This window comes from Ranitomeya imitator, chromosome 3 (assembly GCF_032444005.1).
Source record: "Ranitomeya imitator isolate aRanImi1 chromosome 3, aRanImi1.pri, whole genome shotgun sequence".
NCBI classification, from domain to species: domain Eukaryota; kingdom Metazoa; phylum Chordata; class Amphibia; order Anura; family Dendrobatidae; genus Ranitomeya; species Ranitomeya imitator.
The window spans coordinates 129,382,102-129,395,201 of NC_091284.1; the positions used below are offsets into that span (position 1 = coordinate 129,382,102).

At 43.2% G+C, this 13,100-nt stretch overlaps 1 long non-coding RNA gene across 1 annotated transcript in view; it reads right to left on the minus strand.

The window, feature by feature from the left end:
- Positions 1–2,523: 2,523 nt before the first annotated feature.
- Positions 2,524–13,100, minus strand: part of LOC138671953 (uncharacterized) — a 46,954-nt gene continuing 36,377 nt past the window's right edge. The window contains exons 2-3 of the long non-coding RNA XR_011319502.1: positions 11,936–12,064; positions 2,524–3,123 (exon numbers count right to left, since the gene is read on the minus strand). This is a non-coding gene — a long non-coding RNA (uncharacterized lncRNA). The remainder of the gene's footprint in view (positions 3,124–11,935; positions 12,065–13,100) is intronic.

The window sequence follows — 13,100 nt, forward strand, 5'->3', positions numbered from 1 at the left end:
TCAAAGTTGCTATTCTTTCTTCCAGACCCCGCACCTTTTCTTCTAAAAGGGCCACTAGTCTACACTTCTGACAGGTGAAATTGGATTCTTCTTCTGGTCGATCTGTGAACATGTAGCACATGCTGCAGCTCACCATGTAGGTTGTCACATCTGCCATGTTGCTCCTAGATCCTGCTGACTTGCTGTGTGTTTTCCTTCTTGTGTAATCTACTCAGCCAAGCTCTCTTGCAATAATGTCCTACAGGCAAAAATTTGCGCGCTGTAAGGCGCGCGGTTTGGTGATGCTTTCCAAGCAGCTGGTCCTGGCTGTACCCAACGATCTTCTTGCTTAGGGAGACTCTTCGCTTTTCCCAGAAGGCACCTGGAATATGCAAATTATCCTCCTCAAGCTTGAATCCCTGGTTTGGTGATGCTTTCCAAGCAGCTGGTCCCGGCTGTACCCAACGATCTTTTTGCTTAGGGAGACTCTTCGCTTTTCCCAGAAGGCACCTGGAATATGCAAATTATCCTCCTCAAGCTTGAATCCCTGGTTTGGTGATGCTTTCCAAGCAGCTGGTCCCGGCTGTACCCAACGATCTTCTTGCTTAGGGAGACTCTTCGCTTTTCCCAGAAGGCACCTGGAATATGCAAATTATCCTCCTCAAGCTTGAATCCCTGGTTTGGTGATGCTTTCCAAGCAGCTGGTCCCGGCTGTACCCAACGATCTTCTAGCTTAGGGAGACTTCGCTTCTCCCAGAAGGCACCTGGAATATGCAAATTATCCTCCTCAAGCTTGAATCCCTGGTTTGGTGATGCTTTCCAAGCAGCTGGTCCCGGCTGTACCCAACGATCTTCTTGCTTAGGGAGACTCTTCGCTTTTCCCAGAAGGCACCTGGAATATGCAAATTATCCTCCTCAAGCTTGAATCCCTGGTTTGGTGATGCTTTCCAAGCAGCTGGTCCCGGCTGTACCCAACGATCTTCTAGCTTAGGGAGACTTCGCTTCTCCCAGAAGGCACCTGGAATATGCAAATTAGCCTCCTGAAGCTTGAATCCCTGGTTTGGTGATGCTTTCGAAGCAGCTGGTCCCGGCTGTACCCAATGATCTTCTAGCTTAGGGAGACTTCGCTTCTCCCAGAAGGCACCTGGAATATGCAAATTAGCCTCCTGAAGCTTGAATCCCTGGTTTGGTGATGCTTTCGAAGCAGCTGGTCCCGGCTGTACCCAACGATCTTCTAGCTTAGGGAGACTTCGCTTCTCCCAGAAGGCACCTGGAATATGCAAATTAGCCTCCTGAAGCTTGAATCCCTGGTTTGGTGATGCTTTCGAAGCAGCTGGTCCCGGCTGTACCCAACGATCTTCTAGCTTAGGGAGACTTCGCTTCTCCCAGAAGGCACCTGGAATATGCAAATTAGCCTCCTGAAGCTTGAATCCCTGGTTTTGTTATTAGTCAAGTGTATCATATACGTTGTGTACTTTTTTGTTTTGAGTGAAACTGGGATGTTATCTAAAACGTTAAAGGTGCAAAGCCTTCATTTATGCCCCTCTTCCCAATCTCACTAAAAAAAAAAAAAAACAGAACAAAACAAAAACAGAAACTACTTATCAGACCTTTAAGATAACCCCTTTAAATAAAAATTAAAATGATAGGTAACCTTTAGGGTATGCACACACGTCAGGATTTCTTGCAGAAATTATCCTGACAAAAAAAACGGACATTTCTGCCAGAAATCCGCATGCGTTTTTTCGCGTTTTTTCATGCGTTTTTCCCAAATGCATAGAATAGCGGGAAAAACGCAGAAAATCCGTAAAATTAATGAACATGCTGCTTTTTTTTACCGCGATGCGTTTTTTTTTGCGGAAAAAAACGCATCATGTGCACAAACATGCAGAATGCATTCTAAATGAATGTATGCATTTTTAATGAGTTTTTATAGCATTTTTACCGCGAAAAAAACGTGAAAAAAAAGTGAAAAAACCTGAACGTGTGCACATACCCTTAAGGTCAAGCAGGTGCATTCACCTACATTCCGAAATAGCGTACTAGTTATCATACAGTCTGTGCATAAATTAATCAATCAGGGATTACAATGATGTTGAAAATTGGCATGCATTTACCGTATAATGTATAGATGAAGGTGGATCTTTAGACTTATTTTCACAGTTATCTAACAGATTATTCATTCTGGTTGAACTATATTCTAATTTTTAGGGTTCATTCTTTAATTTCTTTAAATAAAACTCCAGCCATGGGCCAATTATGCTAATCACACTCTGATCAGCATTTGATCAGAGTGTGATCATAGTGTGATCCGCTTTTTTCAGATGGAAAAAAAAGTTTCTCCATCTTCTACATTCTATCAGTCTATGAAAATCAGACCACATCAAAGTGCAGTCCGAGTGCAGTCCAGTTGTTTGCACAAAGTCATTGACTTGCATGGCCGAGTGTACTCCAAATATTGGATGCAAATCGTGCATGCTGCGATTTTTTTTCCTTGGATAGGCTCTGTCTGAGAAAAAAATTTGGCCACGTAAGTATAGACTAACATTGGTCTGAGTTTTGTCGGATCGCACTCGGACTGAAAATACGGCCATGTGCACAAGCTCAAAGTCTTGCCAATGTCATTTTGCAGAGAAAAGACTTGATTGCTGGAGTCTTAGTCTATAAATCTCATTAAATATTACATCCAACTGATGACATCCCCAACAAACAACTGATTTTTTCAGGAAGTTGCATCCATCTAAAATATAGTATTTGGCAGCGGCTCTTCTCTTTTATGAATTACTGTATATTGGGATCAGAAGCAGAAGACCCCCATCTGTGCCATCCTATGCAACACAGGGGTTGTCCAAATACCAGTTCTCAAGAGTGGCAAGAGATTTTACACCTATATTACATTTTTAGATGTACAATGTTTTATATATACCAAGCCGTTTTACATTTAATGAGACGACATGAGACCTTTTTTTATCTTGACAGCGTCCATATGTCCGGATTCCCCATTAGTGCATCATACATTCAGTTAGCACTAGATTCCAAGGTGTCTCATGAATTACAGTCGTCTGAGTCCTCAAGTAAAGAAGATGACGTGATGCTGCCGGCTCTGGACATTCCACCACATTAATGTCCGTATTAATGATGATTCTATAAGTGAAGAATGGATACATTTCTTTAGAACGTCTTATTTAAATTCTTTTGTAATTTTTTAATACAGTTAAAGTGGCTGTCCAGTCGTGAGCTGAAAGATGATTTGTAAGTTATTACTTAGGTCATCTCCATTAAGAAAGGAATGCTGAGCTGTGTTCGACCCCGCCCACAGCACTGTGCATTGACAGAAAGCTGCCAATCAGTGATTTAGGTGGGGTTACACAGAGCAGGACTACATAGCACTAGGAAACTAGTCCTCCAGTGATAATCTCCTGCTGATAAAACACTGATTTTATTGAAACAAGACACAGCCTAGTAAGTGGCACATCACTGGAATAAGGGTCTCTGTCCCTACATGATGCTGCTCTCAGATTAAATAGCAAAAACTTGGTGACAGATTCCCAATAACTATAGTGACTACAGGGGGTAAGTATGAAAACCGCTACTTGCCTCATTAATGGTTCAGATACCTGTTCCATACCTTCACATGCATATTCTTCAGTTGGCTGCTTAATTTAGCCTAATTTCATTGCAGTTCTCTATTGGTACAAATTGGTACTCCCTTTTTTTATTGCCCCCATTTTAAGATCATGATAATCGGAAGACGACACTGCTGGTAGAATCAAGCCCTGGACCCCAGAGATTATCCAAAACAAATCCATTATTAACTGAGCAAATGCTGCAACTGGAATTCTGGGGAATATAAGGATTTTTATTTTTTTTTATGTACTGTAATGTGACCAAAAATAGTGACACAGACATGCAGGTAATTATTTACACTGCGTGCAGAATTATTAGGCAAGTTGTATTTTGATCACATGATACTTTTTATACATGTTGTCCTACTCCAAGGTGTTCAGGCTTGAGAGCCAACTACCAATTAAGTGTTGTCTAATGACATCAAAACCCTATATAAGGTGTGCTTAATTATTAGGCAACTTCCTTTCCTTTGGCAAAATGGGTCAGAAGAGAGATTTGACGGGCTCTGAAAAGTCCAAAATTGTGATATGAATTGCAGAGGGATGCAGCAGTGTTGAAATTGCCAAACTTTTGAAGCGTGATCACCGAACAATCAAGCGTTTCATGGCAATTAGCCAACAGGGTCGCAAGAAGCGTGTTGGGCAAAAAAGGTGCAAAATAACTGCCCATGAATTGAGGAAAATCAAGCGTGAAGCTGCCAAGATGCCATTTGCCACCAGTTTTGCCATATTTCAGAGCTGCAACGTTACTGGAGTAACAAAAAGCACAAGGTGTGCGATACTCGGGGACATGGCCAAGGTAAGGAAGGCTGAAAAACGACCACCTTTGAACAAGAAACGTAAGATAAAACCTCAAGACTGGGCCAAGAAATATTTTAAGACTGACTTTTCAAAGGTTTTATGGACTGATGAGATGAGAGTGACTCTTGATGGGCCAGATGGATGGGTCAGAGGCTGCATCAGTAAAGGGCAAAGAGCTCCACTCCGACTCAGATGCCAGCAAGGTGGAGGTGGGGTACTGGTATGGGCTGGTATCATCAAAGATGAACTTGTGGGACCTTTTCGGCTTGAGGATGGAGTGAAGCTCAACTCCCAGACCTACTGCCGGTTTCTGGAAGACAACTTCTTCAAGCAGTGGTACAGGAAGAAGTCGGTATCGTTCAAGAAAAACATGATTTTCATGCAGGACAATGCTCCATCACATGTCTCCAACTACTCCACAGCGTGGCTGGCCAGTAAAGGTCTCAAAGAAGAAAAAATAATGACATGGCCCCCTTGTTCACCTGATCTGAACCCCATAGAGAACCTGTGGTCCCTCATAAAATGTGAGATCTACAGGGAGGGAAAACAGTCCACCTCTCGGAACAGTGTCTGGGAGGCTGTGGTGGCTGCTGCACGTGATGTTGGTCGTAAACAGATCAAGCAACTGACAGAATCTATGGACGGAAGGCTGTTGAGTGTCATCATAAAGAAAGCTGGCTATATTGGTCACCAATTTTTTTGGGTTTTGTTTTTGCATGTCAGAAATGTTTATTTCTAAATTTTGTGCAGTTATATTGGTTTACCTGGTGAAAATAAATAAGTGAGATGGGATTATATTTGGTTTTTATTAAGTTGCCTAATAATTCTGCACATTAATAGTTACCTGCACAAACAGATATCCTACTAAGATAGCCAAATCTAAAAAAAAAAAACCACTCCAACTTCCAAAAATATTAACCCCTTCCCGACCCAAGACGCCACGTAGGCGTCATGAAAGTCGGTGCCATTCCGACCCATGACGCCTATGCGGCGTCATGGAAAGATCGCATCCCTGCAGATCGGGTGAAATGGGAGTTAACCCTTTCACCCGATCTGCAGGGACAGGGGGAGTGGTAGTTTAGCCCAGGGGGGGTGGCTTCACCCCCTCGTGGCTACGATCGCTCTGATTGGCTGTTGAAAGTGAAACTGCCAATCAGAGCGATTTGTAATATTTCACCTATTATAACGGGTGAAATATTACAATCCAGCCATGGCCGATGCTGAAATATCATCGGCCATGGCTGGAAATACTAGTGTGCCCCCACCCCACCCCACCGATCGCCCCCCCAGCCCCCCGATCTGGCCGGTACACTGCTCCGGCTCCCCTCCGTCCAGTGCTCCGCTCCCCCCAGTCTCTTGTCCGCCCCCCCCCGTGCTCCAATCACCCCCCCGTGCTCCAATCACCCCCCCTGCACTCCGATCCACCCCCCCCGGTGCTCCGTTCCAGCCCCCCGTGCTCCGTTCCAGCCCCCCGTGCTCCGTTCCACGCCCCCCGTGCTCCGTTCCACCCCTCCCGCACTCCGATTCCCCCCCCCCGTGCTCCGATCCCCCCCCCCGTGGTCCCCCCCGTGGTCCCCCCGCCACCCCATCATACTTACCGATCCAGCCGGGGTCCCGTCCGTCTTCTCCCTGGGCGCCGCCATCTTCCAAAATGGCGGGCGTATGCGCAGCGCCCGCCGAATCAAAATAAAAAAAATAATAAATGACCCCCCCCCCCCCTTTGTCACCCCCATAGGTAGGGACAATAAAAAAATAAAGAAATTTTTTTTTTCCCACTAATGTTAGAATAGGGTTAGGGCTAGGGTTAGGGTTAGGGGTAGGGTTAGGGCTAGGGGTAGGGTTAGGGCTAGGGGTAGGGGTAGGGGTAGGGGTAGGGTTAGGGCTAGGGTTAGGGTTAGGGCTAGGGTTAGGGTTTCGGTATGTGCACACGTATTCTGGTCCTCTGCGGATTTTTCCGCTGCGGATTTGATAAATCCGCAGTGCTAAACCGCTGCGGATTTATGGCGGATTTACCGCGGTTTTTCTGCGCATTTCACTGCGGTTTTACAACTGCGATTTTCTATTTGAGCATTTGTAAAACCGCTGCGGAATCCGCACAAAGAAGTGACATGCTGCGGAATGTAAACCGCTGCGTTTCCGTGCAGCTTTTCCGCAGCATGGGCACAGCGATTTTTGTTTCCCGTAGGTTTACATTGAACTGTAAACTCATGGGAAACTGCTGCGGATCCGCAGCGTTTTCCGCAGCGTGTGCACATACCTTTAGAATTAGGCTATGTGCACACGGTGCGGATTTGGCTGCGGATCCGCAGCAGTGTTCAATCAGGTTTACAGTACCATGTAAACATATGAAAAACCAAATCCGCTGTGCCCATGGTGCGGAAAATACCGCGCGGAAACGCTGCGCTGTATTTTCCGCAGCATGTCAATTCTTTGTGCGGATTCCGCAGCGTTTTACACCTGTTCCTCAATAGGAATCCGCAGGTGAAATCCGCACAAAAAACACTGGAAATCCGCGGAAAATCCGCAGGTAAAACGCAGTGCCTTTTACCCGCGGATTTTTCAAAAATGGTGCGAAAATATCTCACACGAATCCGCAACGTGGGCACATAGCCTTAGGGTTGGAATTAGGGTTGTGGTTATGGTTAGGGGTGTGTTGGGGTTAGGGTTGTGGTTAGGGGTGTGTTGCGGTTAGGGTTGTGTTTAGGGTTATGGCTACAGTTGGGATTAGGGTTAGGGGTGTGTTGGGGTTAGTGTTGGAGGTAGAATTGAGGGGTTACCACTGTTTAGGCACATCAGGGGTCTCCAAACGCAACATGGCGCCACCATTGATTCCAGCCAATCTCGTATTCAAAAAGTCAAATGGTGCTCCCTCACTTCCGAGCCCTGACGTGTGCCCAAACAGTGGTTTACCCCCACATATGGAGTACCAGCATACTCAGGACAAACTGCGCAACAATTACTGGGGTCCAATTTCTCCTGTTACCCTTGTGAATCAAAAAAAATGCTTGCTAAAACATAATTTTTGAGGAAAGAAAAATGATTTTTTATTTTCACGGCTCTGCGTTGTAAACGTCTGTGAAGCACTTGGGGGTTCAAAGTGCTCACCACACATCTAAATAAGTTCCTTGGGGGGTCTAGTTTCTAAAATGGGGTCACTTGTGGGGGTTTCTACTGTTTAGGCACACCAGGGGCTCTGCAAACGCAACGTGACACCCGCAGACCATTCCATCAAAGTCTGCATTTCAAAAGTCACTACTTCCCTTCTGAGCCCCGACGTGTGCCCAAACAGTGGTTTACCCCCACTCATGGGGTATCAGCGTACTCAGGAGAAACTGGACAACAACTTTTGGGGTCCAATTTCTCCTGTAACCCTTGGGAAAATAAAAAATTCTGGGCTAAATAATTATTTTTGAGGAAAGAAAACGTATTTATTATTTTCACGGCTCTGCATTATAAACTTCTATGAAGCACTTGGGGGTTCAAAGTGCTCACCACACATCTAGATAAGTTCCTTTCGGGGTCTAGTTTCCAAAATGGGGTCACTTGTGGGGGGTTTCTACTGTTTAGGCACATCAGGGGCTCTGCAAACGCAACGTGACGCCCGCAGAGCATTCCATCAAAGTCTGCATTTCAAAACGTCACTACTTCACTTCCGAGCCCCGGCATGTGCCCAAACAGTGATTTACCCCCACATATGGGGTATCATCGTACTCAGGAGAAACTGGACAACAACTTTTGGGGTCAAATTTCTCCTGTTACCCTTGGGAAAATAAAAAATTGCAGGCTAAAAGATCATTTTTGAGAAAATAATTTTTTTTTTTTCATGGCTCTGCGTTATAAACTTCTGTGAAGCACTTGGGGGTTCAAAGTCCTCACCACACATCTAGATTAGTTCCTTTGGGGGTCTAGTTTCCAAAATGGTGTCATTTCTGGGGGATCTCCAATGTTTAGGCACACAGGGGCTCTCCAAACGTGACATGGTGTCCGCTAATGATTGGAGCTAATTTTCCATTCAAAAAGTCAAATGGCGCGCCTTCCCTTCCGAGCCCTGCCGAGTGCCCAAACAGTGGTTTACCCCCACATATGAGGTATCGACGTACTCGGGAGAAATTGCCCAACAAATTTTATGATCCATTTTACCCTACTGCCCATGTGAAAATGAAAAAATTGAGGCGAAAAGAATTTTTTTGTGAAAAAAAAGTACTTTTTCATTTTTACAGATCAATTTGTGAAGCACCTGAGGGTTTAAAGTGCTCACTAGGCATCTAAATAAGTTCCTTGGGGGGTCTAGTTTCCAAAATGGGGTCACTTGTGGGGGAGCGCCAATGTTTAGGCACACAGGAGCTCTCCAAACGCGACATGGTGTCCGCTAACGATGGAAATAATTTTTCATTCAAAAAGTCAAATGGCGCTCCTTCCCTTCCGAGCCTTACCATGTGCCCAAACAGTGGTTTACCCCCACATGTGAGGTATTGGTGTACTCAGGAGAAATTGCCCAACACATTTTAGGATCCATTTTATCCTGTTGCCCATGTGAAAATGAAAAAATTGAGGCTAAAAGAATTTTTTTGTGAAAAAAAAGTACTTTTTCATTTTTACGGATTAATTTGTGAAGCACCTGGGGGTTCAAAGTGCTCACTATGGATCTAGATAAGTTCCTTGGGGCGTCTAGTTTCCAAAATGGGGTCACTTGTGGGGGAGCTCCAATTTTTAGGCACACGGGGGCTCTCCAAACGTGACATGGTGTCCGCTAAAGAGTGGAGCCAATTTTTGATTCAAAAAGTCAAATGGCGCTCCTTCCCTTCCAAGCCCTGCCGTGCGCCCAAACAGTGGTTTACCCCCACATATGAGGTATCAGCGTACTCAGGACAAATTGGACAACAACTTTCGTGGTTCAGTTTCTCCTTTTACCATTGGGAAAATAAAAAAATTGTTGCTAAAAGATAATTTTTGTGACTAAAAAGTTAAATGTTCATTTTTTCCTTCCATGTTGCTTCTGCTGCTGTGAAGCACCTGAAGGGTTAATAAACTTCTTGAATATGGTTTTGAGTACCTTGAGGGGTGCAGTTTTTAGAATGGTGTCACTTTGGGGTATTTTCAGCCATATAGACCCCTCAAACTGACTTCAAATGTGAGGTGGTCCCTAAAAAAATGGTTTTGTAAATTTCGTTGTAAAAATGACAAATCGCTGGTCAAATTTTAACCCTTATAACTTCCTAACAAAAAAAAATTTTGTTTCCAAAATTGTGCTGATGTAAAGTAAACATGTGGGAAATGTTATTTATTAACTATTTTGTGTCACATATCTCTCTGGTTTAACAGAATAAAAATTCAAAATGTGAAAATTGCGAAATTTTCAACATTTTCGCCAAATTTCCGTTTTTATCACAAATAAACGCAGAATTTATTGACCTAAATTTACCACTAACATGAAGCCCAATATGTCACGAAAAAACAATCTCAGAACCGCTAGGATCCGTTGAAGCGTTCCTGAGTTATTACCTCATAAAGGGACACTGGTCAGAATTGCAAAAAACGGCAAGGTCTTTAAGGTCAAAATAGGCTGGGTCATGAAGGGGTTAAGCTTTGATATTTATGAGTCTTTTGGGTTGACTGAGAACATAGTTGTTGATCAATAATAAAAATAATCCTCTAAAATACAACTTGCCTAATAATTCTGCACGCAGTGTAGTACTTTGTATGAATGAGATAGCAATGTGTACTTGAAAAGCCTATTTATAGTTTGCTATATACATATAATAGCTTAAAGAAGCAGTCTCATGAAAGTTTTTTATCCTCTTAATATATTGCAATCATCATATTATACAGCACTGTGTATTTACAATTGCTCAATTTGCCTTTTTACCCTGATAATTTTTCTGTTTTTTTTTTTCCGGATATATGTAGAAACAGGACGTCTGTTATCCCTGCATTTCTCATTCCCCTCTTCAACTCTTGACCCAGCTGCTCCTACCCAACCTCCCCACCACTATAGACTTTTGCAGTGACTCATGACTTGTGCTGGCAAAATTGACCTCCTGTCTCTACAAAGAGCGTAGAAGGATTCAGGGAGTCAATTTTTAATCACATGATGTCATAGACCTAATGGGAAAGAGAAGAATTAGCTGGGTAGAAAGGCAAAATGTGCAATTGTAAGTAAGTACATAATGCTGTATAATATGATGATGAGGATACAAACTTTGATGGGAGTGGCTTCTTTAATTGTCAGATAAAATGCCACTTTTATCACTTTTGATCTTTTCATTAGTGTGTTTGGCTCAGGTAGACATTTATGCTGAGGATGGAGGAGAGGCTGCAAAATATCAATGGTGCAAATTATTCTGTGGTGAATAAAAAAGATTCCAGAAAAAAATTCAGTAATAGACTATTACTTTCACAGGTGTGTTAGATGCAACAGACTGTCACTCTACACCTGGCTGCAGAAAGTCTCTGCATTTGGCATTACAGATGCCTCCTTAATCCTTCTGCCTCTTGGACCCAGCGGCAACCTCCCTCTGACACTAGTTGACACACCTGGACCTGGGTGTTTATAAATCCCCAGTCTGCTGCAGAAAATCAACAGTGATATTCACATTTTCCCTTGTGAAGGCTTGGAGTTGTAACAGTCAGCTAAATTCCTCTATGGAGATGTTTGAGGACGTTTGGTCTCTGAGTCTGCTCAAGGTAAGTTCACTCCCCTTGTCTGTCTACCTTTTTTTCTTTAGTTTAGAGTGGGGACCAACCAGTGCCTCTCCCACCCCCTCCCTATCCAAGGCCTAGCTTTAGGGAGATACAGGACTTAAGTTATCTGCTTGGCGATTGGTGAGGAACCAATTTAAGGACAGTAGGGCAGGTTGGGTGTAATTAGATCTGTCTAGGGGGTCTCTACTCACCCTTTCCCTAGTGTCTGGGCTTCCTTCCCCTTATCCCTTTGTGTTGCACTTAGTCTTTCCCACACTGTGCGTGAAAATTACTTTTTTTGCCCAAGCATGATCTGGAAATGTTTCCTGTACATCACAGAGAAGTACACCGTGGAGCGTAGACATAAAGGGTATGACCACTTTATTTTAACAGATGTGTTGGGGACATGATTCTGTGCCACTTACAAATATATCAGATATGCTCAGTAATTCCCGTTTGCTACTGTAGACTTGCTCACAAATTGCACAGTCCTCCTTTTGTCAAATTGATAGTGGATGGAGGAGCAGATGACCTGACCTCCTACAATTTAAATCACAGCTCAGTGGCTTAAAATCCTAAAATCAATAACACTGTCAAATTAAATCAATTTCCAAAAATGAACCGTCCTTACTGCACAAATTGACATGGGTACTGTGTGCATGCTCCTGTAAAGACGGAACAGTTATCCTCCCCTCTTGCACCTTTTGACTGTGTGATAAACGCAGTGCAGAAGTGAAGGAGGGCCTAGGGCCGGTTTACTGTGGGCCACAACTGACCTCACTATGCCTTTCTTCTAAACAGGAGCCTGTCAGGAGTGTGTGGTGCGGTGGAGTTGGTTCTTTACTCACTGTTCTTCAAGGAGTTGTTTCTACCTCCTGGTCCATGAGATCGGGTCCGGCTGTAGTTACAGACAAAACAGGAGATCTTGGGTCTGGGTTAACAGGTTCAGCTTTACAGTGCAATTCAGTTACACATGGCTGCAACATATAGAATAAGACATTGTCCCATTTTAGTGATGTTTAACCCCTTAATGACCGCCAATACGTCTTTTAACTGACCTGAGATATAAGAGAATAGCCTCCCCATACAGATGACAATCCAGCATCTGTTGGTTGTACACTATAGCTGACAACTTGCTGTATCATCCACGATCAGTGTTTGCACCATCCAAATCTGTTTAACCCCTTAGATGCTGCTGTCAATAGTGACTACATCATTGTAAATGGTTAACAGAGTGTGGGGGCTTCTTCTTTATCCCAATTGGTGCCCTCAGATCATGATTTTGTTGTCCTGATGTTTGCGATGGCAATTCATGACCAAATAGCGGCCTTAGAGTCTGACGGCTATAGTAATCTGTTTAGAAGTTAGCAACATTTAGGTGGTAAAAATACACATTTTCATTTCTGTCATGTCACTTTGCATTAATTCCTGTAAAGCACCTGAAGGGTTAATAAACTACCTGACAGCAGTTTTCAATATGTCAGGGGGTGCTGTTTTTAAAATGGTATCACGTTTGGGGGTTTCCCAATATATGAGACCCCTAAAGTCACTTCAAACATGGATAAGTCCCTAAAAAAATAAATGTGGTAAATTTCTTTGAAAAAATGAAAAATTGCTGCTACATTTTTAAACCTCCTAAAATGCTAACAAAATAAAATAACATGTTACAAATGGTGCTGATGTAAAGCAGACATGTGGGAAATGTTATTTATTAATGGTTTGCTGTTGTATGACTATCTGGATTAAAGGGATAATCATTCAAATTTAGAAAATTGCTAATTTTTTAACATTTTTCTCAAATTTTTTTATATTTTTTATAAATAAACACAAAAAATGTTGAACTAAATTTACCATTATCATAAAGTATAATGTGTCACGAAAAAACAATCTCAAAATCACTGGGATTTGTTGAAGCGTTGCAGAGTTATTACCACATAAAATGACACTGGTCAGATTTCAAAAATTTGGCTCGGTCACTAAGGGGTTAATGGCCTGTCAGTTTTCGTCTCCTTT